At 38.9% G+C, this 23,285-nt stretch overlaps 1 protein-coding gene and 1 long non-coding RNA gene across 12 annotated transcripts in view; one reads left to right on the top strand and one right to left on the bottom strand.

Annotated features, from left to right (window-relative positions):
- Window positions 1-23,285, bottom strand: part of LOC135160765 (uncharacterized) — a 183,855-nt gene that overhangs the window by 145,180 nt on the left and 15,390 nt on the right. The window lies entirely within an intron of this gene.
- LOC135160803 (uncharacterized) lies at window positions 6,321-14,784 on the top strand. Of its 2 annotated transcripts, none has more exons than XR_010298633.1 (4): window positions 6,321-6,694; window positions 6,869-7,680; window positions 8,337-13,902; window positions 14,770-14,784. It is a non-coding gene; the product is annotated as an uncharacterized LOC135160803 (long non-coding RNA). The 2 variants fall into 2 exon arrangements; XR_010298634.1 differs by lacking the exon at window positions 14,770-14,784 and having other exon boundaries at window positions 6,438-6,694; window positions 6,869-7,334; window positions 7,408-7,680; window positions 8,337-8,351.

The raw sequence follows: 23,285 nt of genomic DNA, 5'->3' as shown, positions 1-23,285 counted from the left end.
AGTACAACGTAGAAACCCAAACCCCATTCGTCCACCTTCCTCGAGAGATGAAGCGGTAACACCCCCAGGCGTCTTTTCCTAACCCTACTGTTATATAACGTGTATCATTGTGCATGTTGCCTTAAAGTCTTGATGAGAAATACCCAGAGTGGTCCAGCAGGCGCTTGGCAAGGCCCTCTGGGCAATACTCCTAATTTTCCATGAGCTTAAGATTTCTCTTAACCGAGATAACAATTTTTTTTCCTGACTAGTTGCACGGAAATGGAAATGTCAGTAGTAAACTTGCGCTAGGATCAGACACACTAATTGAAAGATAAATTCAGCTTCGGGATTCATCGATTGTAAACTGACAATTGTCCCAGAAACCATATACTGAGGCAGAAAATGATATTCGAGGTGAAGTCGGCTGACCATTGGCTGAGCGATGGCCTTTGGTGGATGTTGGCATGTATAGACTGATGTAAAACTACATCACATTCATTTCTACCAATTTTATATCGATAATCACCCCCCCAAATCCCGGCCTTCGTAACTATCCAACAGTTCATAATTTTTTTTTCAAAACTCGATTATAAATTCAAGTCCCGAATAAAACTCCTGGATAATTTTCCAGGGAAAGTCTAAAGTTTGTAGAGAAACTGACTAAAGGGGAAGGGGAGGGTAAAGTGAGAGAAGGGGTGTAGGGAGAGTATCTCATCTTACCCAAGGTCGGTTCCAAGAAGTGAATGGGTCAAGTTCGAAAGAAGAAAGAGAGTAAAAGTGCATCCAAAAGAAAGGGGGCCAACGGGTGATGAAGAGGAGTAAGAGGAGAGAGGGAGATAGACGAATAGATGGAATCGGATGAAAAACTTTGCGAAATAGGTTCCAAGATTTTTGTTCACTACTTTTTTTCAGGTTTCTCCATTTTTTTTTTTGTTGTTTTTCGGTCTCTCTTTTGTTCTTGAGAAGGGGGAAGAGAGATGGAGTTGAGACCGGGGTGGTTAACCCGCTTCAAGTTTTGCCATTAGGATGGCTGGTGGGAAGTTTCTACCGGAGACACTTTCGGAGTATGACCCTGAAAACTAGAGGCATTGGCAAATATGTATTTGAGGAGATGCACGTGAGTTGCGGCAAACGCTCTTATGAACCAGTTTTGGAATGTCTCCCTAGATTGCAAGCAGAGGGATGTAAGTGAATTGATCCCAAGGGATTGTCATTCATCTTAAACGTAGTTTTGATACACGTGACTTGTAACATCAGGCCCTGATGACAGGCACGACATTTCACAGAATAATTTATTTCTGGACATGTGAGAATAACAATCACATATACCAAGCAAGGGGTGAAGAGTGGAGATGGTTCTGAGGGTCTCTGGAGGGAGGGTTTCTCCGGACATTTGTAAAAAAGTACGCCAAAATCAATGTCTTATGGAATTGTTCAAAGGATTCGCCTTTTTTCGTTTTCTCAGTACCAATAAAAATGAACACACAAGATTATCAAAATAGAGAAACTCAAATCCACATGAAAATTACCTACCACATCTAAGCAACTCTACGTCCCTTCCACCATCATGAAAACTTTTTGGCCATTTGGTTTTATGCTCCGACTAAATACGATGGAAAACTTGCTTCGCAAAGGGGAGAATCTCGGATTCTAGATACGGGTATGGAGCAGAGATACCCAGAGTGATTGGCAAACAGCCCACACATCCGGGCAGCTCTGGTTTCTCAAGTCAGTTTCAACATTTGAATTTTAAAAATTATCAAAATTTTTTCCCTCATTATTTTGACCTTATGGAACGCTATAAAAATACTTTTCACTCCGCATCACCCAAATAAATTGAAAAGACCAGAATTTCAGGGGGCAAAAAATATTTTTTCATTTCCTCTCATCTACTTTTCCTCTGGAAAAACGAACAAGTCTTCCTGAAGCTTCCACACACCTCCCCCACCCACCCTTACCCCCTTCTTCTACCCATGGGAATGAGGAAGATGGATGCAGAGCACCTGACTGTGTCGCAAAAGACTCAGTAAAAGATCCAAAACAAGAAGAAAAAATATTGGTAAAAAAAAAATTATATAAAAAAAATTGTAGAGGCGTTTGTGACGCCCACGACACTGACGTTCCCTCCTTTCCGCAGAGAGGGCACCATGGGAGGGGGGCGGGGGCGGTCCAGGGATTGGACTACAACAGCGACGACTCCAGGACGCCCACCCCGTTTTAGCGCAACTTGCAATGCGCAGGGGAAAAACTCCGTTGACCTCAATATTTCCCTCTCTCGTTCTCCCTCTCACCTATTGCCCACCCCTCGCCCCCATCAGCCCCCTTCTGGTTCAGCTAGAACTACCGTCTCTATCATCCTCCGGAGCTCCCAAATCCGATTTATATTTTTCGAACTCTTAAATTCTCTTTGATTTTTTTTTTCCAATGTCGCACTCCATTTTATTTTTGTGGTTTTGGATATTCTCCTCTGGACGTAGAGGAAATAGAGGGTGAGGGAATGAGGAAGAGAGCAATGGAAGTGGAGAGAAACCGAGAGAAACGTCGTCAATGTGCCGATAACACCTGGCCTCATATCAATATCAATGAGACAGACTTGAGACGTGTCAGGATCACGAGGAGAAAGAGAAGAGTTTAGAACAGTTTGACACATGGTCAGTGATCGGTGTCAAAGTTTGATTCGGGAAAACTGTTTATAAAGAAAATTATCGCCAATATGAACAGGATAATTTGGTAGAGAGAATTCCTGTGAGGAAGTACTTTCACTACTTGGGACCAGAACTGTTAGGACTTTATCCTGGCAATCTGCCCTATATGCATGTGAACAGTTGTCTGAAGTATACGTATTTTTAACGTAAATAATTATGTGAATAATGAGAATTGACGTCAGTACCATGTATAACAACATGGCAATGAAATGCCCATTTAGTTTGACTATTGAATAGAAAAGTAAGAATCCAGAATAGAATTTTAACCATTAGCATGACATTGAATAATAGTTTGTGCCTCATTAGAAATTATAGAAGTTATCACAATTTCATTTTATTTTCATTATGCAGTAATGTGATGACCGAATACTGTAAATAAAATATTTTTTCATCGACAAAAGGGAAAAGCGCTGTCTCATTTACGTTATCCTTACATGTAAATGAATATTCTGGTTGATTTCACTCTATTAATTCATAATAAAATCATTGTCTACGTAGCCAGAAATATCACTTAGACTTGTTTCATTTGAAATCTTTAATTCTATTAAATAATTTATTTGAAGTACCAAACATATAGAGGACTTCATGTACTGTCCATGGTTTAAATTGTATAATTTTCAATTTTTTTCTTAATTCTTTGCAATAAAAATAAAAATTACTCTGTTGAATTCAAGCAAAAGAAATGAAACGTATACTTGTTTGAGTGTTAGTCATCATCAGAAGTAAATCAATTTCTTGGAAACCGGATGGATTGATTGCCCATTCCACTGCACGTAAATTTAATGAGATCTGCTAACGAGCGAATACTGCGGAATAAGTGATAACACGCGGTATATATATTTCGGCAATTTCACTCTACCACCATACTACTTGTGACCACTAGTCAAGAAGTAACCATGAAGTTTTTGCGTGCAAGTTTGATTCTTCTTGTTCTCGCCGTTGTAGCCATGGCCTCGATCAGTCAGGCCAACCAGGTAAAATTTTATTTAACTCGCCAAGACAATTTTCATTTTTTTATCGATTAAATATTAAAAGCTAAACGCTCCCTATGCAGATATTAATGTACATCATAGATTAATCTTCCAAGGAAGTTTCTATCAACGTGCAATCCTTCTAAATTAATTTATTAATCAAAGACTAGGCATGTAATTTATTTATGAATACTGTCATTTTCAACCTGTGTTCCTTTTTTTTTATTTTCTAGGGGGCCAAGAAAAAAGGGAGCTATGGACTGTACAGTTTCGGACTGGGATAACTGGCGATGGATCTGTCATTATGGAAACCCCTTCTGGAATCATCTGGTCCTTTCTTTGATGAATTAAATAAACTACGATATTTTTAGCACTTCAACAATTTGTTTCATTACAATCTGTACTCAAATATTTGCCTCTATCCAATTTCTCATTTTCCTCATTAATTCCCATCCCCAAATCCCTTAAATAATGAAGATTAGTTTGCATCCTACCAAAATTAATGGATTATCATTCACCCACAAACCGAGAACATTAACTTTATTTTGAGAACATACATTTTGCGAAAGTTTGTCGATTTCGTTTCGGTCGCTAAAAAAGACAAACTTCCATTCCCCGTACACCGTAAACAACGGGAATGGCCGTGCAGACATATCTTTTCACCCACTTTTAGTAACATCATACTCCACTTTCAACTGTTTAACTCGAGTTCTGTAAATGCATTCACCGCATACGTGCTACGGGCAGGATAATTCCAGGGTAATGTGTAAATTTTTGCAACTCAAAAATCTTTTCGGAAAATAAATTGTTCAATGAGATTGGCCAAATTACAGATGGTTCTAGAATGATGAATTTTTTTTTTCATACAATTGTAATCAATATACTGGAAGTTCGGCATTTCACCCTGAAAGTGACACTGCACTCTTCAATAGCTTCGTCATGACCTAGTGAGACAAAAAGAAATCATCTGAAGAGAGTCTACATAGAGTGTTGTTGATGAGGCGAGAGGAAAATGGAGGGGCAAGCACAAACGTTTTGTCCAACCACCATCAGTCATTGTTTTCCAGAACATTTAGCAAGCACTTCAAACCGTTTTCCACTCGCTTGACAGTGGTGACCTCAAGTTTTTCAAGTATATGCTGGTACCATCACCTCCCCGGTTTTTTGAACAACAGATCTTCACTGTTAGATGAAAATAAAATTGCATGGAGTCTACTATTCAGTAAAGATTACGCAACTCTACAGTAAAAAAAATCGCAAAAGTTCCACTGAATTCCCTGTTAGCTTCCATGAGATCATCATCACATATAAAATCATCCGATTCATGGGAAATTCATTGGTACATGTGGACTTCTCTTTTGTGCATATTAAGACTCATTAACGATCTATTAAATATATAACGAACTTCTTACGAAAACCTCGGAAATAACTTAATAGTAGGTCCAATAGCAAGTGAGAAAGTCGTTGAATATTGTCAGGCAGTAAAGTTATTTAGTAGTGTGTAGTAAATAGTGTTTACAGGACACTTAATGTACAATGGAAAGGGGTAGTAAGGGGTGACTCTGGTGGTGAAGCTTAACGACCACAAACGAGTGTATGTATTATCGCTGTTCGAAATCGTTAAAGAGGCATTTGTGTACGACAATTCAGAACGCCTGGACTTTGATGGTTGAAATTGCATCGATAAATTTTGGCAATTGGAAATTAATGGGATTATCATCAAACTATGGTGGATCCAAGAAAATCTTACGCTGAAAATGTCAATTATACAATGATGATTGAACAAAACTGTTTTATGGACACGAAATATATAGGAACACAGACAGGTGGAGGATATTTGCCATTCTCATTATCCAAGGACTATGTTGTGAGCCAACTTGACTTTTCATAAAATTACACGAACATCATGCGCTTTTGGAAAGCAGTGAGAGTAGTAGTAGACCTCCAGGGGCTATACGAAATAGACTACGAACGAATAGGAGAGCATATGTGACCGATCCCAAGTTGTATATATATTTGTATACCCTGGAGCAAAAAGATGTACGGCTTTCTCATGAATAGCATTGCGATAAATTCGATTAAAAGTTCGGTGGATGGGTTAGACGACCTTTTCCACAGAGCCTTCTCCACCCCCCGCCCCCCTTCTTCACTTACCACTTCATTCACATCCCTGAGATGGAATTAACATGAAGAGTGTGAGACCAAAAAATAAATGATGAAAGGAACGAAAAGTGGCGTATTACCATACGGTACATACGCTTTGAAAATATGGAAAATAAATTTTGAGTCACAAAATTTGAGCTACTCTACGTTCCAATTAATAATGACTTGGTAACAATTCTTTAATATTCAAAGTTTTGATTAACGCATTAACTGCAGATGTTATTAGAGGGGAGTTAGTGCAATCAATACTCAGTAATATAATCGATTATCTGGTTTTCGATACGTTTTGACGCTCGTCAGCTATTTTGACTTTATTTTTATTATCTTCTTTATTGAGCTCTGGCTTGAATTATTTTTATTTTCTTTCCGCATACCACATTTTTTTAGAACTTTTATTTTTCCCAAAGAATTGTTTTCCTCATTCCCAACAACAGCCGATAAATAAAGATAAGTCATCGAGTCCCATAAAAAATTACTGGAGAAGAAAGGAAGGAAGGGGAGAAAATCAGAATTTTTGCGAGTGAATTTCACGATTGTTCTATCTCTTGAAAGACGAACGTCACAACTATAATACCTCACGTGGGGCACTGACAACCTTCAGCGCATTGAGGACAGTCAAGAACATCTGATAAAACTATTCGCGTGCACATATAAATGAAAAAATCTCAGAAATAAAAATCCGTTTACTGACTGAAGAATCATATATATAGACAATTTTTTTCGTCTCGTCTGTTATATTGTGGTTAATATACATCTCAAAGTGCAAACATGAAGTTCTTGACTGTCACCTTTGCGTTATTCTTCTTAATGTTCATCGGTCTGGTTAGTGGAGAGAAAGCGGATAGTCCCATCGAGAAAGCGTTTGAGGGAAAGGTAAAACTATCTATTTTGTTATTTACAATGCAGAAGTATACCCGAAGGATCAATAATAATTGTTTACATCATCGGAAAGTCTTCATTTTTGAATAATGCGTCCTGAAATTTACATATTTCCTGTTGCATTCACATGCAAACTTGTTCCAATTATTTCTTATTTACTTCTTGCAGTCGAATGAGCAGAAGTTAAAAATGATGAAATACCTATCCGGATGAACATCTGGAATTGTCAGCGAATGTATTCTCAGATCACAGAAATGGAAAACTCCAATAAAATATTTTTTCGTTGACAAAATATTCTATTTTTCATTACCGATACCTAATTCCCCTCCTTTAATTAATGCATTTAAACCCGTTATTATTTTTTCATCTAACATTAACTGGTCCTGACAGACACCAGCCAATGAAATATTTCCACCAAACTCTTGGTCCTTCTTCCCAGAAAAAAAATTCGCTCGACGATTTCATAAGTGTCGTAATTTTTGATAAATCTTACTCTTCATGTAGAAAAAAAATTTGCAGTGTAGGGGTTATTCAGAAGTTTTAAACGGGAGTGGTCAGACCTGGGGGGGTTGTGCTCCAAAGGTGGTGCACGAGATGAGAGAGTTCTGAGGGAGTAGCCTGCAGCCCAGAGGGGGTGAGCGAAATGAAGCATTCCTTTACGAGGGTCCTTACTGCTCGTAAAGCCGACTTTATGATGATAATTACAGGGCCAGGGTAGTAAATCTGGTTGGACGTTAGGTTACTTCATTCGTTGGTGCGTGTGTGGGACTAAAACATCTCCGTTGGCAGCAAGAGCTTGTTGGAGAGTACGCGAAGGGCGGAGAGGGGGGCATTAAAGCAATATAACCGAAGACGAAGTTTATGAAACCATCGTCGTGCACGTACGACAATCAGGATCTTCGATGCCATTGATCGTTTACCTGAGATTACCACATCTTTTTCGGGGGGTGTTGAGGGCCCAACAAGATTAATTACGGCTGGTGAGACATAAATTTAATAACCACGAGTTTCTGTAATTTTAAGGCACTAATTGCCAGTACATTAATGTTCATTTATTGTTCTGTTGTTGCCGAATGAAAGTATTGGAGTCATTAGTTTTAATGACATTCTAATTTCGTCTGAGAATGAGGTGTGAAATTTTTTTCAATAATTCTATCCACATATGAATATCTAAAAGACTCTACAGATATTTTTTATCGAGGGAATTTACAGACAAGTACAATAATATCTAAATTGACGGATTTCTAAATTTCTGAAAAATTTTCCTCGTCGAGTTATACAAACTCTAACCCTTTGACGAATAAATCGTTGATTCGGGGTTCAAAGGCCACTTCACCGGCTCCTCCTCATTTTATATTTTATTTAACGTCTGGTTTATTTATCCCAAGCCCCGTTTGCACGAGCAAAACAAAACTCATTCAAAGTAGAACCTTGTAGTATGTAAAACAAGAGTTTGACAACACTTTTAATGGAGTCCTTTATTTAATCACCCGTGAATTTTCCTTCTTCTTGTTCTCCTTCACTCTTGTGAAAAAGTGAAAGTATACAAAAGCATAAAGTACTTGTTCTTATTTTCTTGTCTTACTTCTCAATTATTTGTTTACTGAATTCACTTTCTTTTTTTTTTATATTCCAGGACTTTTTTTGTTCTCCTCCCCGCAAAATGCTTTAATGCAATTATCTTCATTAGTGGGGGAGACTCCATGAAAGGAGGGGGGAGGCGGATTACAATACGTAATGAAGCGAATTATTTGAGGGTGGTCCTTCATTCTTTCATCAGCAGTCTGTATGATTTTTCACTGACTTTTTACAAATACAAAGGAATATGGGCCTTGATAGTACCTTTGTCACATGCAAATATTGATATTTCTATCGTTCCTAAATATATTCACCTCCCGGCTATTCTTCGGGCAAAATGGAAAGTTAGAAAATAAATTTGACGTATCAATCTCTCAGAAGACCAAAGGAGGAAATGGGTGATATCTAGTATGTCGCTGGGGAGCTGGACTACGAGAGGGAACTCTTAGCCCACAGGTCACCGGTCTGTCACATAACGTAACATATCGACTACTTCATATGCCCCCAAAGTTTAACAGTTTCAACTTGGAAATTCCAAAGTTATTCGGTCTTGATAGTCATTTGTGATTGAATCTAATTATTATCACTGTTATGATGGTACAGTGATACATCTCAGTGAGTTGAAGATAGGTTGAAGTAATGCTACAATCACCATCTCAACTCCATTCAGGATAATTGCATAAAATAAGTCGAGAGTACACCCCAGAGGGGAAAAAAGCTTCGATAAAATGATATGCGAGTTCTTAGAAAAATATATTTTTTTATAATTTATATGGAATTTTTTTAATCGTGCAATAAAAATTCGCGGTAAATTCGTTTGTGAAGGGAACTGGAATCTGCCTGGCCAAATGCCGAGTCCAAAAAGTTTCCTCCGAATACCCCTCGACCTTTAAAAATAATTGGTTCTGCTCTTCAAGCTTTCCTGCCGGGAAATGTGGAATAATTTTTGAAAAAAAATTATTCCCATTCTCTGGTGAAATTACGAATTCGAAATTCCGTAAATCTCTGTTAAAAGCACCTGAACCGGAAAAGGATGGATTAAAAGGATTCAGTAGCCCGTAATCAGCTTTGAATTTCAACATGCCTTCATGCAACACTCCTCACTAAGGCGGTAATGCAGCGGAATCCCATTTCACTCAACTATCTGACCCCATAAATTTGACAGAAAAACAAATTACAAAACGGGAGAAAAATTCTAGTGCCATCGATTTTTCAAATAAATGTTTTATCGTCCAGTGTTATCGATCCAATAAATGTTTTTTTCCACAAATATTAAAATGTGTTCTTGAAACTTAACTTTATGATTAAACTTTAAAGAATATCTTTCCGCATGCCCAAGTAATTTTACGATATTTTTAAAAACACTCCAGTTGTTCTCTCTTGCATTAACGAAATGAATGGATTGAAAAAAATGTATTTCATCCTCGATTTAGAACGAAAATGCCTGTCAAATAGCCGACAAATCGTTAGTCGTCAGAAGGGGCGTTCGAAAAGTTTTCTCGTTCATGACTTTGGTCCACCAGATGTGTCACATTTTTTGTAAGACGTCGGAGGGGGAGAGGGGGAAAGATGAAGGGCACCACAAATTGTTTAACTTTTCGTATATTGCGAAATGGGAACTTGACGATACAATAAATTCGCTTGATGAGGGAACAATATCTGGGCATATCGTTTCTCATTCCTTGCGAATGATAAATCAATATTTTGAAAAAGTGCAATTTATGAGCTTTAATAAGCTCTATTCGTTGAAAAAATTATCAAATGTAATGTCATCCCCAGAAATACATAAAAAATATTTAAAAACGATTTTCTAAAATCCATTTACGAAGTACTCACCGGCTTTTCACCCACAACCCTAGCATCAAGTTCAATATCACTTAGCCTTTACTACCGGTAATTATCATTTTACGATCGGCTCCCTGTATTCTTAGGGCTTTATTACCAACGTTCGGATCTTAGCAACGCGTTAACACCTCCCTTCCCACCTCCTCTCAAATTTTACCTCTTTCTTTTGCGTACACTGTTACGATCAGAACCCCTTTCCCTCCTCCCCTCCCCCATTAGAACCCCCGAGTAGCCGAACAATAAAACCGATTTTTTTTTTCGTCAAAAAGTTTTCGTTCCTGAAATAAGATACAAATTGCCAAATGATTTTATTTATTTATCGAATTCTCGAGAGTATTTTCCCATATGATGGGAAATTTAGGGGTTGATCCAAAAGGGTGCGGTATAAATTTTCAGCTGTCCAGTCGAATATTTTCCATATTTCGTAATGTTTCTGTCTTGACCGTTTGCGGTCTCCCGGTGGAGACGTCAACCCTCCCTGCATATCTACAAATCATTTCTGTATCCCTTTTTGGTAATCTCCAGAGAATTGAAAATACGTTTCCATGTTTTTATATTCAAATACAGATGCCAAAGATTATTCGCAGATTCTTCAGTCAGAATTCATGAGATGGAAAAATTTATTAAAACGAGAACTTGTCTATCAATTTATTAGGCAATAATTCTAGAGAATTATAAAGACTTCCGTAAATTTTCATTTCATTAACTTTAAAAAAATACCCAACCATCCCTTCTTCCAATCTCCTATTACTGAAAAACGAAAATATTGCAATAATATTCTCATCACCAGAATCAACTCTGGGAATGAGTGCCGGAGACAGAACGAGAGCCGAGTACTGAGTAGACGAGTTGAGAAAATATTTGAAGCGAAGAAACACTCGTACGTCATCCCGGGCCTTATACCGGTATATACGCTCTGGCCGGGTTACGCCAGAAGGTAATTAGCTATCGAGTTACCTCCACTATTTCCATCTCTACCCCTTCCTCACTCCCAGCAACTCTTTACTTTTCAGTCTCTCGTCCTCCTCATGGCTTGGCTAAACCTGCCTGGGCTCTCCTGGATCCGCTTTCAGACATGCAATTATGTCTGATGGAAACGGAAGGCGGCACACGTTATGTGTACGTGGAAGTCTCCACCCCTATTTCACCCTGCTACCACCCATTCACCCATCCAACCTGCCCAACGACTCTTCAAGCGTCGGAACAAACTCCAGAAATGTTTCCCCCCCATCGTGTCTACTCCTTTTCTCCTGGCTAAGAGTTTCTCCTGCCAAATGAAATTATGATTCTGTCCTCACGATTTTCTATTGATTTACTTTTCGTTTATCATACCCTGAGGATAGGCTGATAAAAAGCACCTCAACCCGGCGAAAAATGATTGAAAAAAATCTCAAAACCTCATTTCCATTAAAAATCATCCAAGTGTTCTTGAGCAAAATACATTATACGCAAGACCTACCCCCTCCTCCTCTATCTTTCCAATTTTCTTTTGTCTCCAACTACCTTGCCCCCTCGCGAACAATTTATGACTCGAAAAAAAAGCGTAAAAAAAGGAAAATAAAAGGAGAAACGACAAAGGTTTGGTAGGCGAGAAGAAAGGACTCACACCGGAGTAGAATGAGAAAATCTCGTCTTCGGGTCGAAGGGTCAAAACTTCTTGTAAACCATAAAGAGGATTCCCAGTCATTAGATCGCTTTGCCCTGGAGCATTTCTCCTGTTTTTCGATCCTTCTTCTTTTTTACCGTTGACGACAGATCGCCAACGGCTCGCTACAGCTCTTAAGAGGATTATTACTTTCCCTCACTCTCCACTATCCTTGACTCTACTATCCTCTCTCATTCTGGGGGAAACCACAGACGTTATGGATCTCTACTCTTTCATCGTTTGTAAATTGTGAATAAATAATCCATGCACCTGAGATATATCTCTTACGGTAAAATTAACTTTTGGAAAATACACGAGACAATGTATTTTAAAAAGTGGCAAAATTTGTAAGAACGACTTTCATGTCGAAGGTGCAGAAGGGAACTCCAAAATAATTTATCTTTTGGAGGAAGATAGATTTTTAGAAGAAACTGGAGGAAGAACAGGTTAAAAATATACCGAAGAAAATGATTTGAATTTTCATTTTTAATTAAGAGCTAAATCAAATTAGTGAAGAAACCCGTACCATCTGATGTACGTGATAGTGAAACCCGTGGTTGAATTAACTGTGCTCATCCAGACCAGCGGGATGTTGGTTTTAATCTGCCACATAATCCCCGAAAAAAAGAATGAGAAGAAGATTTTCCCATTAACTCTTAATTTATTCTGAACATTAAGAATCCAAGGACAACCAAAATTGAATTTCAAGAAATAGTCAGACGATTAGTTTCAGCTGTCGATGTTAAAATTTGGGGCACTCGCAGCACCAAACGTCGTGATTTTTCCCCGATGGATTGGGGGTAAGAAAGGGTGGGGGGGGGGGGAGGGTGCATACCCCCATAGATCACGAAAAGAGAAGTGGGGATTGCCCCAGGAGCAATTGAGTTAGGAAGGAACCAGTTCGGCAAACACTTCTCTTTTCGAAGAATAAAATTTATGGCTTAAAAAAGTCTAGGGAGAGAGATCTCACCCACTTTATCTGTAATGTACTGATCTTGCCTTCGTCGTTTGCTTTCTTTTTTCCTCCCTCTCTCTCTCTCTCTCCCGCTTTTTTTTTCCTTAAAATCCCTCACCCCATCGGTTTGGACTTGAGATCTCCACTCGGTACACACAGAGTCCATGATTTATATCGACTCGACCCTCAAAGCTCGAGAGTTATTTTGATAAGGAAGTTTTCCCGAAGTGTACAAAACTGATCATGTTGTGATTTTCATGATGGAGAACACCATACATGGGATAAACTTTCTTGATATCTCATGGACAATTGAATTGAATCACTGATTGAAGAAATTAACACATAGTCCTCGAGCTTTTTATGTTTAATTGGAGAAAGTCATGAGCCCTGCGTTGGTCATACAAGAAATTACCACTGTTACCCCTTCAAAAAATTAACTAAACTATTTCTCAGAATTGTCCATAGGATCTTGAACAATCAACCAACCCCTATATGAAATTCACATATTTATCATGAGCCCACATGCCGAAGAAATGTTCACCACGTGAATATTTACCCAAGTGATTTGCTCGCCTCGAAGAGGACCACCCACATCCTCACCCTCCCCCACCTCCCTTATCCAACCAAAGCTATTCATCCTGTGTCTCACGTAGTCTGAGGAGAATAACTTTGTACTTTGAGTTTCCAAGGCGAATGCATCTCCAGAACTCCAAAATCCATCTCAAATAATTCACCTACCAAAGAATGAAAAAAAATCTAGTCACATCGTCAATGACATCAACCAACTCTGATCATTGATTTAAATAAAAAATATATGTTATATATATTTTTTATTGTAATATCAAATGTCTCCAAAGTTTTCCTACAGATAGTTTCCGGTGGTCCTAAATAATCCAGGAGGAAGCGGAAATGATGAAAAGAAGCATGATAAATCGCAGAAGAGATGTCTGAATGTGGCTGAAAGCTTAGTAAGGAATCGAGACCCTCTTCTAAAGTTTTGGATAAGAAAATGTTGTTGGAACGATGCTAGAGGATACCAACGATCGGAGATTTTAATGGACACGGGATGAGTGAGTTGTACATCATCAAAGGCAATTGGTCAGATCTTCAAAGGCAATGCTGCATTGGATGGCGAATGGTGGTCACTGTGGTTTCCTTCTAGAAGTTTAAGATACCAAGGTGAATTTTGTCGTTAAACTTGAACATCTCAGATCCCTCTGTTGAGGGTGAAGCAGGTACTCGTGGTAGATGTCCATGGTAATTATGGTCTTCTGAATGATACTGATGATTGATGAGGTCATTTATCTGGGCCCATGTAATTAATAAAATCATCCAAATAATAAATTCATCCAAATGATACATCTGAAGATCATCAGACTGTCAACATCTTGTAGGAGAATCGAAGTTGGGATATGAATCATGTACGTGTCTTGAATATTTCATCCCAATATCAAGAATTTCCTCCTCGCGGAAACATTTTCGACCAAATTCAGTAATTTTTTAAAGAACATTATTTTCAAATCTTCATATAAATTATTCGGAGAGAAACTAAAATAAGCAGAGTCCACAGCACATGCTCATTAATTTATAAGACATTGTAATACAAGGATCTGCTACATCAAGCAATATCAGTTTCAATTAGTTAACAACTTCTGCTTGGTTTAGCGGTTAGAATATCTCGATTTCACTTCACTTTCAAGCACGAGTTGTACCTCTAGCCAGTTGCTAGTGATGTTATTTTCTTGTGAAGTACAGCTTATTATGATAGATAGCAGCTACCAGGCACTTCCGGAGTTGCGTTTCTTCGAGGGAGTTAATGATGATAAATATTCTTCAATGATTTTATTATAAAATATTATCACTTACTTATTTATCGATATTCGAAGGTAGAACATAGACGAAAAAAAATTATTCACTCAGTGATTAAAAATAAAAATCACTACATTACCACCCCACAAATTTCACCCTACCATAAAATTATGAATCTGGTAATCTCACAGAATAAACAAACTCCCGCCAACATCTATGGAACATCTGCCTGTCTAGATAGCAAACGATTACTTATGCGAACCACAGCCTCAACCTCTACAAGCTCGTCCAGCAGTCACCATAGAATAGCGGAAGGGTAGAAGAGAATGAGTACGATGGCATAAGGAGAGGTGTGAGGATGGCAAGTTAACGTGAACATATAAATTAGCGGACATCTTAGCAGGCCGCTTGCAACTTAGTCACGTAGAGGGTTTAAACTTGACAAGGATTCTCCGATGGTAGAGGGAGAGTTCAAACCGACACACAACGTCACCTGGTGGACTTAGTGTGCCAGAGGGGTGGACCGCTAATTTTGAAATTTTGCGTGGGTAATGTATTCCAAACACATTCACTGTATTACTTTTGCTTGTCATTTTTCAAATTATTTTCCAAAAAGGCCCAATAAGGGAATCCAGAATATTGGAAAAACATTTTTTTTTCAATCAAAACTGGAAGAAAATTGAAAATATTTGAATGAAATAAAATTTTAATGAATGAACTTTGACAGGCCTCAAAAATATTTCTAGATTTGTTGTAGAAAATCCATTAATTACTTTTTTTCGAGAATTCATCTCAAACTTCATCTTTTTCTCTACAGGAAATCAGAGAAAATAGTCTGGGGGTGTCCCCGAACAGTAAGAAATTATCCAAAGAAAATGAACACCGCGGGCATTGTCTTTCTTCTCACCAATTTTTTTTTTTGTTGGCCCACGGCAGGATTTCGGGGTTTCGGACAAATCGGTGGATCTTCCGAAGACCTCGATAGTCTCAAGCAACCCCGAAACTCTCGATTTATGGCCTGTCCCAGAAGGACTAGTAACAAGAGTAAGGGGGATAAAATTTGAGGGGATGGGTGTTACGGTCAGAGTGACAGGGTGGGCGATTAGATACACAATATTCTCGGGCTCGGGAGGATGCAGCATCTGCGACGTTCATTGATCACGAGCTACGTGTACTTATGAGCCGGGGATTCCCGGGGTTATGCATGTCGATAATCGTTACAGCTTTTACCAGAATTAATTTTTCAATGAATATTATTATCGTACATCCACGTCGACCTTCAGTGAAAATGATAGATTTTCACCGGAGAATAAATTTATATTTTTACCAAAATAACAACAAATGTCACTTCAAAAAAATCCTCGACAAAACTTTAACATTTTATAGATAGAACGACACGCGGAAGAATGACTCGGTAACACCCGAGTTCCTGAACAACCAAAAGCGTCAAAGGAGAGGGAAAGCAGAAGTGCGCATCATCACCCTTTGACTGTACCTTTTACCCCTGGCTGTTTCACTCCCTGTCTTTCTTCATACAATATGGGAACTGGCCTCGGAAAAGCCAACGCCATCATGGTAATTGCACCGTGGCGCACCAGTGATTAATGCCGCTTGTTATTAGGATAAGACGGAAGGACATTCTCAAGATGCGCCCACGTTTCGGTACGTCAAAGGGCTGACATGAGGTAGTGGAGAAACCAGAGGGTGGATATATCCCTTGATGTTTAGAGTCTTATCAGAAAAAAAAAATGGGGGATACAAAGAGACCAATTTGAGAAATTAAAAGGCACTTCAAAGTTGGCCCTTTCTGGGATTCCTTTTCTGGATGTCTTATATTGAGAGAAAGGAATACTGTTTTTGAGGGAGTGTTTAGTGAACAAGTTTTTTTCAAGATACGTCATTTCAACGAATATCATGATTCCCTATCATGCCACAATATTTTAAAATAATAGCACCATTAACTCCTCCAAAAACAATACCTTCCAAAGGAAAAAATTATATTTCTGAAATTCTTCGAGTGGCCCTTAACTGTTTGACCAGGGGCTGTAACGCCACTGGCTGAGACGACTTCTCAGACGTATGGAGGGAGATGGCCGCAGTACAATGTTTTCTTATAATTAATGAGGCAAGAGCCCTGAATGGACCCAGTGTGTACTGCCTGCAGGGCCAAAAGGGGTGCTGCTAAGAAAACTACCCCCGAAGCCATCACCAGCCAAAACTTCGCATCACTGGAATTTCCTTGGGTTCTCCCCCTCCCTCCCCCCGCCTCCTCATTTCCCGCAAAACCCTTCGGCCCTTGCTCATTACGTACGTTTATCATTCACAGTCATCAGCCTCCTATCACAGCTCTTCAGGCTTTTATTTAAGCAATCGCTTGATTAAAACTCATTAGTTAAATGATCCCACCGTTTGACTTTTTTTTTACGAAGCATAAAGCTGCATCATTCCTTTCCGTTAACCCTTCCCTTTTTCCTAATTAAAGCATTTTAAACCATAAATGAGAACAAAAAAGGCCCTTTTAAAGAACTAAAATTTCATCCCCTGAAACATCATCGATGCGTGAATAATAACTGAAAATTATGAAGGGCAAAGTTTGAAAAATACCAATAAAATTTTTTTTTATTTACGTTCCAATGATTTCCCAAGACCAAGGCGGCCGGCTGCTTATTGTAATTATCCCCTTGGATATCACCCCACTGTTCCATTTCCCCAACCCCCCTTCGTCCACCGTTAGTCGATCCTCAGCGTTAGCACACGCTCCCGGGCACGATTGTTCTTGCTCTCTCGCTCCCGTCTATGAAATTAAGCGCCCTCACACCCCTTCCGTCACCCTTCCGTCAAGATTCACTCCCACCCCTCATTCTATAACCTCTCCCCCCCCCCTCCTCCTGCCACATGAAAACCTTAGCTACGCATTTTACGTACGAAAACCCCTGGCCTTAATTTTCTGGCAGATAATTGCCATAGAACTGCGAGAGAGGGGTCTTGAAACCGATAATCTGCGACCTGGTGACGATTCAGAAAACTAAATTGCATTCTTTGGAAAAGTCCTCATCATCCTACAGCAATTAAGTGAAAATATCACTGGGAGTTGTGAGCAAATGAGAATGTTTTTTTTCGTTTTCATTTTTTTTTTCAAGTTTTTATGAGAGAGCAGACGGAATTCCCGGGTGATGACTCACAGATGAAAAGCACGAAGCTCAGGCTCTAGTCAACTATAGCACGAGATAGAATTTTTTTTTTCGTCATTAGACCGAACAAAACACAAACTTTTATCTGACAAAATTAATTGTAATAAAATTAAATTTGTTTGTGGATTGACATCTTCCATTTTGGAAAAGTGATCCTTGCAGATTTTTTCATTGTCCGTGAAATTCAAATTTACCTCAAAATTCTCATCGAAAACCCTCAGAAGCCGTTATTTGACTTTCCAGCTGGATACATATTTCAATCGGGTAGTCGAGTTGTTTGCCGGTGACCAGAATTTAATATTCATCCAATCAGAACCCGTCGAGAGGACCCACGTACGTGCATATGTTTGCCCTCACTTTGTCCCCCATCTCAAATATAAGCTTCACAAAACTTTAGATTGCTCGAGAAAAAAATCAAAATCAATAAAAAAAAATATCGACAAAAATACTCTATCACTGACTAATGTGATTATTATACACATGTGAATATGGAAAAAGCATTCTGCACTTCACACAATTTTCATTTCCCCCGGAATGGATTTTTTTTTTTAAATATACGATCGCATACAAATCGGATCTGTCAGAGCTTTCTACCTCCCCTCTTCCCCCGCTTTGTTCGCAATCACCCCTATCGCTGGGGCCCTGGCAATGAAAACAAACATTGAAAATGAAAACTTTGCAGAAACGACGATGCACGAGTTGTACTGACGATAAAACATTGGCGAATTCGCACGATTGAATTACAGTTTAATTAACTCGTGGGCAATTAAGCTCAGGCCAGCTCCCACCACTCCCTCTGTAACCCTCTTACCTCCACCTGTATACGCTCGACCGAGCTCCACTCTGTGCAAATCATCCATCCACAAGTCTCGACCCTGCGATTTCATCGCAAAACTTTGATACCACCAAACTCTCATCCTCTTTGCATTCAAACTGCAGTTTTTTTTATGAAAATAATGTTTGCAAATTAATTTACAGAAATTCACTCATTCAAATGGCTTTTCAAGTCCTAATTTAGCGAAAAGAGATGGCCTACGAGATTTACCAGGAGATATATAAAGAAATAAATATAATTATGATTTCAAATGAAATAAAAATGTCAGCACCACATGATTTCCTAAAAATCTACAGAAAAATTCTTCCAACTTTTTATCAAAAATTGACGCAAACACCTGAGGAGGAAGCAATTTACTTTGATTTTGTATAAATTCGTAAGCAGAATGAATGGATCAGAAAGTCATAAATAAGCAATGGTTCAAGCAACACGAGAAGTAATACGGAAATAAACGATGAACTATGACAGGAAAACTGGGGATGCTATAACCGGCTGAAGGTTTTAGTCGATTTAACGACAAGTGAGTGAATGGTAACGAGGGTTTATGGTCGGTTCAGTTCGTTCACATAACGCTCTCTTGCACGCACTATTCCGAAAACCGAGGTAACCACTGTTCTGAGGTTATATTTATGACCGGGGGGCTATCTAAACCGCGAAATTTCCGAAATTGTCGACGAATGTTGGGATATAAATTCCGTGCAACTCCCAGATACCTTATCAATATCACTTGAAAAAATAACCATTCAATTTCAATTTTTTAAATTAATCTTCCCAAATTCCGCGAATCTATTCTCGATTTTCCAATGATTTTCATCAATTTGTAAGCTACCAATCAAAGGCTTTACCATTATCGAGACCATTCTCTCATTTTCCCAGAATCTAAAAATACCTAATATCAAAGGTAAAAGGCAAGGGATCTCTGATTGTGAATGGCTTCGCGTATAGAAATACCGAGTGTCGAAGCCGAGTACTCGTGACAAATAGAAGCTTTGTGCTACGACAATGGGGAGTTTATTTCCGGGACGGCTGGGGCTACAATGTAGGCACTATACTGTAATTAAATTCTCAAACCCAAGGATTCAGCTTGGACCAGTACCGAGGAAGAAGAACCGACTCAAGGGAGGATTGTTGAGGAGAGATGAGGACAGAGGAGGGTTGGAAACCTTGGCATATTGCATACTGACCGGTTCGTCGAGGCCACAAGCCAAAACCGCCATATTGTCCGCCGTATGTTCCTTCCTTGCCTGGCTAACTTGCTTTCTCTACCCAGATTCAAGACCAGCGAAAAGGAGGGGGGCGAGGGGAAACATTGTGAGGTTGTTAAGATTAAACGAATTCCTCAGTTACTCCTCGGATTTGATTTTCCTACCGTAATTTTGACATTTTTCCAGTCATTGAACAGCTTTGATTTCGAAAGGGCCAGAGGGGGTGGAGGCTAACGCCGACAGAAATTCCAAAATTTACCGGGGTTCGGGCAACCAGGCTTCCGATGATTCGGGGGTGGAACAGAGACATTTAGAACAAATGCTAAAAACTCGTTTCATTCGAATATTTGTTCAAATTCATCAGATACTCTATAGATTGAAATGATTGTTAACAAATTTCCTAAATAATGTTCTCCTCATACCTAAATCCCAAGTTCATTTCTCCCTTACAACCAAAAACCGCTATTACTCCTTCCGCTTTCAGAATCCCTTATCGAAAATGTGAGGATGAGAGAAAGAGAGAGACAAAAAGTAGTCGGTTATAATGAAATATAGAAAGCGTTTCGCTTCGTATAAGACTGCATTAAGATTATACATCCAGAGCTCCACAGAAGGGGTACGAAGGGAAATGAGGGCGAGTAACGGGTAACGCCAGTTATGTACCTATGAGAGTCAATCCACCCCCCTCTTCCCCCTTCACTTCCTCGATATATAAACGTAAGAACGAAGGACGTCGGTTTGTTCTGGGAGAAAAGGGGGAAATAAGAGAGAGAGAGGGGTTTTCCTGGTGAAAAGGGGTTTTACGGAGGTAACTGTGGAGGGTGTATATTCCTCCTACAGTGTTTTAATCAAGCCGGATTTGCTGTGGCAAGCCATGGGGGCTTCTGAAACTTTCGTTTTAGTTCAATCTAGAAAGGATATTCTCATTTAAAACAACATGAGTTGGGTACTTATTCATTTTCACGATATATTTTTAAATATTTAAGGAAATTAAATGGTGACGAGATAAAAATTATTACATTTGATAACGAAAATAATTTTTTTACGACATTACACGAATTACTGTTGGAAAAACCATTACTTTGTTATCACATCGTCAGAGAGGAGATGATGAAATAAATCATCTGGTTAAATTGACCTGATTGTCATTGATCTACGAGGGGATGAGGGGGCGATCGAGAAAAATCCGAAATCCAATCAATACACAATCAGGCCCCAGATCTTGACGAAGAGCAGAAAAAAAAATTGCAGTTACTGTTGTAATTGTTCTCGAAATTTATGAATAAATATTGAATTAATAATCGCAAATGCCTAATCAATCAGAAATCAAAAACTTTCATTTTAATCCAATGAAGATGAAATACGTGCCATGTTACAGAATTCCGAGACTTACATCACTTTGTACATGATCATGTGGGCTTTCCACGTTAACTTAAAAGGAATGGGGGGGAGGGGGTGGGTTAGTGGGTGGCCTGAGAGAGGAGGTGGGGTTGAGCGGTAGTAAATTCAATCGGTAGCCATCATCATACGAATGCACCCCCCAAGAAGTGAAATCGATGCATCTGAACTCGAGATTCCTTTGATGGACTCGAGACATAAACTACTTGGTAGGTGAAGGCACGTACATACGACTTCGTATATACAAGTTAAAGTTTCAGGATGAGGTGGTGGGGGAGGAAGAGGATTGGGGGTGAAAAGTTCGTTATTGGGAAATGGCAGAGGAGTATCTGTGTACGAGGCTTCTGGAATGCTTTGTTGATCTGCCAGAGGACCAGTTTGCTTAACCAATCAGGGGAATTCTTTGGTAAATGAAGATATTTTTATTTATTTTTTACGAAGAGATCAGAGTAAACAGTTTACTGAATTGAATAATTGTGAAGAAAATATTTAATTATTATATATAATTATATTTGACGAGATTATTCTACTGGAGGGCATCGCACTGATAGAATACATGAGTTATTATTAACGAATGGATTTTATTTTCACGTGAGAGTCTTTCTGGTTTCCCTAAACGTTCATCCGTTAATAGTTAACGAATGTATAGTTAAACCTATAGATAAATCTTATTTTACTGGACTTTCACTATTCATTAACTATTAACGAATTCCTGTTTGCAGTTATTCTTCCGAGAGGGAGAATATTGAATTATTGATACCTCATCATGATACGGTAATTGTTGTAATGAAACACTATTTTTTGCATTAAAGAATATTTTGTTATGTGATGCAAAAATAAAATTACTGTCACTTTAATTGATAGAATTTCGGGATGAAACATCAAGTGTCCACTTGACATTCCGTCTTCCGCACTTGAGCGTCTTTTTTTTTTCCTGGTTCCCCTCTCGAAAAATAAAGAAACGAGGGTGAAAGGATATTCAGGGAGAAGGGAGAGTAGGGGTTGATGCATTTCTGACGTTCGTTCATTCATAAAAATTCACGCTTACTTACACCTCTCCATTATAAAATGAGTGAGGATGCTTCGGGTTCAAGTGTACTCAATTTTTTCACCCTTTCATTATTTTTTTTTTTATTTCATCGGTACTCCCTTATCAGAAAAATTGGAGTGTTAAGATATTCGGATCTAGAACTATCCAGCGATACCAGCGGTACGATAGATAAAAAATTTCACTATTTTTTAATTTAATTTATTTAAAATTAATGATGAAAGCAAAATTACGGGTAAAAATTTTAATTAATTTATCTACTTATTATATTATTGCCGTAGTAACTGGTAAAACCAGTTCAGAAGCATTTGCAATACCCGTAGAACCGAGTAAATGGGGCATACAGTAGTAATCAGAGACAGTGGCACCTCAACAGCCCAAAGCAAAGTCCCCACTGTCATAGAAGGGAGTGGGCAATGGTGCGGGCTTTTCTGTACCCCTTGGCCAAGGGATTCCTACGCGCCTTTGCTCTCATCCACCACTTCATCCCCCTCACTCCTCCACCCACTGCACCACCCCAGAAATGTTCCATGTGCGTCTGGAGGCAGTAGAAACTCGAGGGGTGAACGCCAGGGTGTATTTACGACGTTACAATCCCCCACGGGCTAATCCTCGCCCCCGTGGAGTCCTCGGGAGAGTGAAACTGGGTGGCGGGTGGGTTAAGAACTAGAGAAGAGGTGGAAAGACAACCCTCCTTACACCATATACATCCAAATGCAGTAGTGAGCCTCCAGCAATCACCAGATTTGAACGAGAGATTTCAATTATTTGATTTATCTGTTTATTTCCAAATTTTATTTATTTGAATTTTAATTGTTATGAGATCGAACCAGCGGGATAAACATTTTCATATTCTTTCGTGACCTTCTTCGACTTTTGATTCAACTCCGACAATTGTTCTATCTCTCTCTCTCCCTCTCTCTAATTCACCTCAGTTCATCCTCAAACTTTAATAAATTTCAATTCCAAAGAGAAATTTTTTACTCGATCGTATTTACATGGCATTGAATTTTGTCCTATAATTTTCCATTGAAATTCTGGTGAATAGAGGGCGGAGGAATCACTAGGAATGAGAA

This window comes from Diachasmimorpha longicaudata, chromosome 3 (assembly GCF_034640455.1).
Source record: "Diachasmimorpha longicaudata isolate KC_UGA_2023 chromosome 3, iyDiaLong2, whole genome shotgun sequence".
Classification (NCBI taxonomy): Eukaryota; Metazoa; Arthropoda; class Insecta; order Hymenoptera; family Braconidae; genus Diachasmimorpha; species Diachasmimorpha longicaudata.
Note: the sequence above shows the minus strand (reverse complement) of the source record. Positions and strands in the feature narration are given on the sequence as shown.